Source organism: Ochotona princeps, chromosome 25 (assembly GCF_030435755.1).
Source record: "Ochotona princeps isolate mOchPri1 chromosome 25, mOchPri1.hap1, whole genome shotgun sequence".
Taxonomy (NCBI): Eukaryota; Metazoa; Chordata; class Mammalia; order Lagomorpha; family Ochotonidae; genus Ochotona; species Ochotona princeps.
Genome location: NC_080856.1, coordinates 10756087 through 10763165, shown reverse-complemented (window position 1 = coordinate 10763165; position 7079 = coordinate 10756087). Strand labels below are relative to the sequence as shown.

At 40.9% G+C, this 7079-nt stretch overlaps 1 pseudogene; it reads right to left on the bottom strand.

The window, feature by feature from the left end:
• Positions 1-288: 288 nt before the first annotated feature.
• On the bottom strand, positions 289-384 carry LOC118760268 (U6 spliceosomal RNA; annotated as a pseudogene).
• Between the last annotated feature and the right edge of the window lie 6695 nt (positions 385-7079).

The window sequence follows — 7079 nt, the reverse complement described above, 5'->3', positions numbered from 1 at the left end:
CAGAAGATTTCTCTTTTTGTCTCTCCTCTCTGTAAATCTAACTATCAAATAAAAAAAATAAATAAATCTTTGATTCACTCCTTAAATGGCTATAATGACCAGGGCTGAGTAAGGCTAAAGCCAGGAACCAGAAGCTTCAACCAGGTCTCCACTGAGTACAGAGGCTCATCTTCTGCTGCTTTCCCAGGTGCACTAGTGGGGAGCTGGATCACAAGTAGAGCAGCTGGGACAGAAACCGGTGTCCACATGAAATGCTACTTTGACAGGTAGTGGTTTAACCCGTAACAGTACAACATTTGGGGCCTCAGCTTGGTTCTTGTGCAGGGGCCATGTTCATCTTCTCTATCATTCCAATTTTGGTATACATGCTGCCCAAGTGAGCATCTCAGCATGATTCTTAAACATTAGCACTAAATTTCCTCTTCGTGTGGTCCTAGCCCTTCCAGACACTTTGCTTTTTCCTGCTCCTCCTCTGACTTCTCCCCCATGTCCTTCTGCATCAAACTGCTTTAGGGATGTCTCTAGGCATTGATTTCAACCACAGGTTATGTAGAGGGCAGCCTGGCCAAACTTCCCACAAAGGAGCTCTCCCCCTGCTACCACCACCATCCTTGGAGTTGTTGCCTCAAACTCTTGGGCTTGTGTTATCAATGTCCTCTGCATTGTTAACACATTCCTTCACTCACTGAAGAAATATTTACTGTGAATCAGACCTGGAGATGACGATGGCCAGGTAAGAACTAAGGGAGGCCTCAGAATCCATCAGACAGTTAATTAACTATTGGTTAACTCCCCCTCACATCCCAATACTGTATATCCTGCTCGTCCACCTGTTTCTTAGCCTCAAACATGGCTACCTTAACTGGTGCACGCCTAGTCCTTTCCTAAGCCCTAGCCCCTTGACCTTCACTTAACCTGGGAGCCTCCGGCACTGCAGCAGCCCCACACTTATCTCTGGCCTGGCAAACTCCCATGGATTCTCAGAATGCACTGACTCATGAAAGCATTGGTTTTTCTCTCTCTACTTCTTATGGCACCATGATCTCTCCCAAAGAAAATTAAACAAGATGCATTTGTGTTAATCCTTCAAAACTAAGTATAAAGACAACAACACCTTAAAGTAATCTTTTGACCTCACTGTGTGAAATTTTAACAGAATTTCCAAAATGCAGATTAAAACTAAAACCATACAACTGCAGTTAAGAGGCCATTCTGTGAATTCTAGTGTATGGGCTGCCATCTACTGGACATTTGCAATATAAAACGAACTCTAGAATCCAGTGCGTTTAATAATGGAAAGCAAGATCTCTAGGGGAAAAGCATGTCACAAAGGTCGTTAACTTTTATAAGAAGATAAGCCTAGGAATAGCTTAATATAAATAAGTAGTAACAACAAAAGTCTGTTCCGGAAATACTTGGCATTAGGGAGTTTGAGTTTCAAATTGCGCAGTAATGTTTATCACTCTGGTGACTGTAGCACAATCAACGTGGCCTTTGTGCTAATAAAATGATTTCTCAACTTGTAGTTCTTCTATATTACCAGAAGAGATCATTCCTATCATTCTTTGTCCAGTGCAATAAAAGCAGGTGTGTGTAACTTCCTTCCTTCCCAAAGGTGAATTAGAATAGGACACTACAGCTAGTCACACATTCTAAAAATACACATATGTTGCACTGTGGAACAATTAAATGCAGTAACAATTTCTTAAGGAATTGAACTCAGTAGCCATCACAATGCTGACCTTCTGATTAATAAAATCCAACATGCATTTCAGAAGGGAATATAGTTTTGTAATGCTTTGTGTCATTAGAGTTATAATTATTTTCTATAAACTAATTTATAAAAAGTCTTAAGTCAAGCTTCCACATGTTCTCCCTCTGATACACATAACGGTTCATCCTTTAATTGAAGGGTAGAAAACCATGTACTTTGCATTTAAAATATTTGTGGTTAGCTAGTGCTGAATATTTGGGAAGTATATAGGATGAATATTCTTTTTATTTTTTCTTTTTTTAACATTTACTTTTAAAAATATATTTACTTATTTGAAAGGTGACATGACAGAGACAGGGAAAGGGGTGGAGATCTTCCATCTACTGGTTCATTCCCCATGTGACCACAAACAGGAGCCCAGAACTCCACGTGGATTGTACACAAGCGGCATGTGCCTGGGCACTTTGGGCATCTTCTGATGCTTTTCCAAGTGCACTGGCAGGGAGCTGAATCCCTAGTGGGAGCAGCTGGGACGCTATGCAATTTCAGCATAGCAGGTGACAGCTTAGCGCACTGCACTGTAACATGAGCTCCTGCATAACAGTTTTATTGTGAAGAAATTTGGTCTGTAGTGGCCTTAGGATTGGATAAGATCAAACTCATTACAGATACCACAATCAGCCTTTCTAAGTTGCTCGTCATTTTACTCATTTGAGCTCAGATCATCCAACGCACATTGATCTTACACAGAGAGATGCTTTTACTAGTAATGTCATGAACTGCTATCAGTCACCTGACATCTTAGCAAGGTGTGTTTGGGGGAGGGGGAAGAGAGGAAGGTTGGGGAGAGTATAAATAAGAGTGAATGTGTATGTGTGCGTGTGTGTGCGTGTGTGTGTGTGTGTGTGTGTTTGCGCTCTTGTTAAAGTGTTTACCTGAAGGGAGGGCTTAAAGTCTCCCCAGTGAAGACAATAGAAGAAAGTGTGAAAGATGATGTGCTAATCGAAGAGTCAGATGAGCAGCTTTAATTTTACCTTCAAGAGCACAAAGGAAATTATACCTCTGGCAAATAATCTGTAATAAACACGACGGGATGGAGTTGCCATTCAAAAATTTTTTTTTAAAGATTTATTCATTTTATTACAGCCAGATATACACAGAGGAGGAGAGACAGAGAGGAAGATCTTCCATCCGATGATTCACTCCCCAAGTGAGCCGCAACGGGCCGATGCGTGTCGACCCGAAGCCGGGAACCAAGAACCTCTTCCGGGTCTCCCACGCGGGTGCAGGGTCCCAATGTACTGGGCTGTCCTCAACTGCTTTCCCAGGCCACAAGCAGGGAGCTGGATGGGAAGTGGAGCTGCTGGGATTAGAAACGGCGCCCATATGGGATCCCGGGGCTTTCAAGGCGAGGACTTTAGCCGCTAGGCCACACCGCCGGGCCCGCCGTTCAAAATTCTTAAGTGGTTCCTGGTTGGATTGTTTTTATAAAACAAAATAAGTTAAATGATATTTTAAAAACTTGTTTAATAAGTGTTTTATATTTTTAAGTACCATAAAAATAGAAAATTGTGTATTTAATTTTTCATTTTATTTTTAATAATGTTTGAGGGGGCTACATGCCCATGTGGGCCTCCGATTAGGGTGAAGAGGGTTGAGGTATGGAGGAAGGTGGATAGGATTAATGTTTTCAGTTCCTTGTTATTTTCCTCCTGTGTCTGCAGGAGGGAGGAGGGAGGGGAATTGTGTTTCGACATGTCGTGAGGCTCCTATCTTTTCTTTAACCTGAACTCTAAAATGAGAGAGAATTGGCTTTGAAAAAAAATTGGCTGTGAAATTTACCTTCAAGCATAACAACATGTTCTCAATGTTTTTTAATTCTTATTTGTGAACCAGAAAAAAAAAAAAGTTCTTACCTTTTCCCTTAAATTCAGTTAAGCTAGATCTATACAACTGAAAACATAAGACAAAATACAAATATGGAATAAACTCTAAAGCACTCATCAGGAAAGTTCCATGTTTACGTCTTCAATAAATACCTACTTTCCAAAACTGAAGCCACTTGCAATGTGTGGCTATTTAAATTCACATTAATCCTACACTAAATAAAGCTAATATTTGGTTCTTTGTTATCATCAGCCACATTTCAAGTGCTCGGCAGCCATATGAGATCCTGGCTACAGTACCGGAGAGTGAAGATACTTTCATTCATCATAACAGCAGCTCGATCAACGTTACTATAAATCACCAACGTCCTAATTTGGTTCTTTTCCATAACTTGTAAGATAAACTTTGAAAGACTTCCACTCAGTGAATAAACAACATATAGCTCCAATTTTATTGGCTTATTTTCTTGTTTATTGGATAAACAAGCTCTGAACTTCAAAATAAAATTGGCACATATTACTATGTTTTAAAAACATGAACTGTTAGGGTGCTAGAGTTGGGCAATACTTGGAGACGAATTACATTTCCCACCACTCTCATTTATCCATGAGGGCGCTAAAGGCTTATGCAGGAAAATAACTTACACATGGTCACAGGGGCTGTTAGCCCACAATTAGAATTCCGCTTCCCAACTTCAAGGTCCATTGTGCATTTTCAACAATTATAGGTGAGGTACAACTGGCCTGATACTACACGGATGCCTTAATGCATTTCACAAGTTAAATAAAGAAACCAAATTAAAGGAAAAGTGGATACTGTCTATGTACACACTTCGTATGTGGAATATTTAGCAGTACTCAAAATTAACACAAGGTGTCAGATTGTCAATTTGAAAAACTCAACTTCATGATACAGAATTTTGTATGTTCAGAAATAATCCATGCTCCCAAGTACAGTGCAAAAATTAGATGGCAGGTAAAAGCAGTTTTGCTTTACTTGATTATCTCCATCAATTGGGAAAACCCATTAGGGTCCTAATGCTGATCTCTTCTGGCCCTCCTCTTAGAATATTTAATTTTTATATGTCTTCATTCGTTTTTGTTTATTATCTGGGGAGGAATTTTTAATTGTTCTTTACTTCTTCACAGTAAGCATAACTCAAGTGGCATTATACTGAATCTTGTGATGCGTGCTTGATATTTGTAGGGAGATATAGCTACAGGAGAATACATGAAACCTTTGTTTCAGACTCCTTTTTCTGTCCCTATCCTTGTTTCAGATATTTTTTTAAGGTTAAAGACATAAATATAAGTCAAGACACAGAGATTTAAGGTTGGTGGAGGGCAGTGCAGCAGGTTTTAGGGTAGGGTGACTAGGGGAAGGATTTAGGCAGAACATTCGTGGCAGCTCTGATTAGTACACACGTTTGTATATGAGGGACACCTGGCAAAGAAGGCTGAGTCCAAGGCCAGCTCAGGGGCTCAGGGGCAGAGTGAAGAGGGAAGCTTGGCAGGAGAAAGGGACAGGAAAGAGTGTGGGTAGAGATAAGGATAGTAATTCAGACAGCCTTGACTCCGTGCCTCCCTCGGAAGATGGGAACTCTAGGGAAGGAAAACCAGGAGAACAAGGTCAAGGAAAGAGGCAAAAGAAAAAGATCTGGAGAGGAAAATGTATTGTAATTCTGGGTAGACTAGAAAGGATGAGATAAAAAGAAATCAGAACTCCTAAGAGGAATTCGAACCAAAGTAAGTACACAAGAGCTCATTTGAATTTTTGAGAAGAAATTAAAAGCCAGTCTGACTTAACAAGTTGGCAGTGATGATCATGGTCTCACTCCTGTCTTCCAGCTTATGACCACTCAGACACCCTGGAACACTGGCATTGCCTCAAGCGTCTCCTATATGATGTCCTGACCCCAGTCCAGTTACCTGATGGTCATTGAGTTTTCAGGCACTTCAGCTAACAGCCCATGTGATACAAAAACCAAGTGAAGAAAGGGTCCCCTAGGAAAGCCACCCCATCCATTCTCCCCCCTGTTGGTAAGAGCCTACCCTAAGGTCTGCTGATCATTTGCATGTGCCTTTCCATGGCTCCCTGCCCTCCACACATGACAACATTCTACATTATCTTATCCCCTCAGGACATCAATTTTTTGTCTAACAAAAGAAAATATGGTTCTATGCCAATGGAGAGTTTCAAATTCATAGCACATAAACTCAGGGATACACAGAGGGCTCGCCCTGTATCACGACAAGAAAAATGCACAATTACATTAAAAACATTTACAAGGTGAAGACATTCACAGCTGCCTCTGTGTACTTCTTGTATGTATAAGAATCATATTTCCAATGTTCTCAAACTGGTCCTTCTGGCATTCCATTTGAAAACAACCTCGTAAAACTAAGGGAAGCCCTGCTGTTTTATGTCTATATTCCTAGATCTAGGAAAGAAGATTAGAGGAATACAATCATAGCATGAGATGAAAGGATTATTTCCCCTGAGGGTTTTAAACCTTGTGGTATTGTAGGATGCTACTGAGATTCTCTGGAGCCTTCCATGCGGGGCAGGATATGCCACGATATGCGGTGGGAAGCAGGAAATACAAGCAGGTATGGTTTACAGCCCCACTCTCTACACTGAATCTTTCTTTGTTGCATATTCTGGAATTCTGATAAAAAAAAATCTACTTCTTTAAATGTTGAAAAATCTTTAACAGCTAACTCTTCAAAGGACACACACAGAAAAAAAAAGCCCAGAATTTGGGGGAGATGGTGAAGAGGAATGTCCTGATTTGTACTATTTATCATTTTCCGTGGAATAAACATTCCCACTATGATCGATTTGGAGCTGCCAACATGAAGCATCTCAATGCAATGCATTCAGTCAACTCTGAGCTGCTGGTGCCGTCCAACTCCAGCAGAATTTGGGCCACCTCCCTCCTCACAACAATTCAAATTTTAATGTATGAGAAATATTCAATCAGGCATGTAAACGTCAGAATCATCTATTCAGGATTTCTAACCACGATGCTCTGGGTTATAGTGCTTCAATTTTTACTCCAGATCCTCACCTCACACAAAGACACGTATTCTAAGCATAGACACATAAACAGTGGGAAAAGTGGGAACAAAATTTATGCCAAAGGTGATAGAGAAAACACACCCATTATAGGTGAGCAGTGGGCCAGATAACTTCCTGAAGGAGGGAAGAATTGGGAAGGGGAGAAAGGGAGTTTGCACCTGTCCAGCACCTCCAGCCATGGTTTGTGGCAAAAGAGAAAAAGAGAGAGAAAGGCATTTCCTTTCCTGAAGTTGGTCTCTTTCACAAGGTATGCTGGTAGTGTCTTTACTGTCTCTACAAGCATGAAAACACCTGAGAGCTTCATATCCATATTTTCATGGCATCCCTTCTAGGTCCCAGATGAAGCAGGTGCAGCCCGGAAAAGAGGGCACTTTGACAAGCAGGAGAACAAAGTTAC